The sequence below is a fragment of the Oncorhynchus mykiss genome, chromosome 21 (assembly GCF_013265735.2).
Source record: "Oncorhynchus mykiss isolate Arlee chromosome 21, USDA_OmykA_1.1, whole genome shotgun sequence".
NCBI lineage: Eukaryota > Metazoa > Chordata > Actinopteri > Salmoniformes > Salmonidae > Oncorhynchus > Oncorhynchus mykiss.
Genome location: NC_048585.1, coordinates 31,283,377 through 31,284,861, shown reverse-complemented (window position 1 = coordinate 31,284,861; position 1,485 = coordinate 31,283,377).

Below are 1,485 nucleotides of genomic sequence, written 5' to 3'. Positions count from 1 at the left end.
GGGGATGGTGTGTTCAGCTGTGTTGCTTTTACGCCAAACATAAAGTTTTGCATTGTTGCCAAAAAGTTCAATTTTCGTTTCATCTGACCAGAGCACCTTCTTCCACATGTTTGGTGTGTCTCCCAGGTGGCTTGTGGCAAACTTTAAACAACACTTTTTATGGATATCTTTAAGAAATGGCTTTCTTCTTGCCACTCTTCCATAAAGGCCAGATTTGTGCAATATACGACTGATTGTTGTCCTATGGACAGAGTCTCCCACCTCAGCTGTAGATCTCTGCAGTTCATCCAGAGTGATCATGGGCCTCTTGGCTGCATCTCTGATCAGTCTTCTCCTTGTATGAGCTGAAAGTTTAGAGGGACGGCCAGGTCTTGGTAGATTTGCAGTGGTCTGATACTCCTTCCATTTCAATATTATCGCTTGCACAGTGCTCCTTGGGATGTTTAAAGCTTGGGAAATATTTTTGTATCCAAATCCGGCTTTAAACTTCTTCACAACAGTATCTCGGACCTGCCTGGTGTGTTCCTTGTACTTCATGATGCTCTCTGCGCTTTTAACGGACCTCTGAGACTATCACAGTGCAGGTGCATTTATACGGAGACTTGATTACACACAGGTGGATTGTATTTATCATCATTAGTCATTTAGGTCAACATTGGATCATTCAGAGATCCTCACTGAACTTCTGGAGAGAGTTTGCTGCACTGAAAGTAAAGGGGCGGAATAATTTTGCACGCCCAATTTTTCAGTTTTTGATTTGTTAAAAAGGTTTGAAATATCCAATAAATGTTGTTCCACTTCATGATTGTGTCCCACTTGTTGTTGATTCTTCACAAAAAAATACAGTTTTATATCTTTATGTTTGAAGTCTGAAATGTGGCAAAAGGTCGCAAAGTTCAAGGGGGCCGAATACTTTCGCAAGGCACTGTAATCCATGGCTTCTGGTTGGGGTATGTACTTACAGTCATTGTGGGGACGACGTCATCGATGCACATGTTGATGAAACCAGTGACTGATGTGGTGTACTCCTCAATGCCATCGGAAGAATCCCGGAACCTATTCCAGTCTGTGCTAGCAAAACAGTCCTGTAGCTTAGCATCTAGGTCATCTGACCACTTCTTTATTGACCGAGTCACTGGTGCTTCCTGCTTTAGTTTTTGCTTGTTAGCAGGAATGAGGAGGATGGAATTATAGTCAGATTTGCCACATAGAGGCAGAGGGATTAGGTATTAAAAAAATGGTATTACGAATTTATGTTTCCCTGCATTAAAGTCCCCGGCCAATAGGCATGCTGCCTTTGGATGAGGCTTTTCCTGTTTGCTTATGGCCTTATACAGCTCACTGAGTATGGACTTAGTGCCAGCATCGATTTGTGGTGGTAAATAGACAGCTCCGAAGAATATAGATGAAAACTCTCTTGGTAAATAGTGTAGTCTACAGCTTATCATGAGATACTCTACCTCAGGCGAGCAAAACCTTGAGACT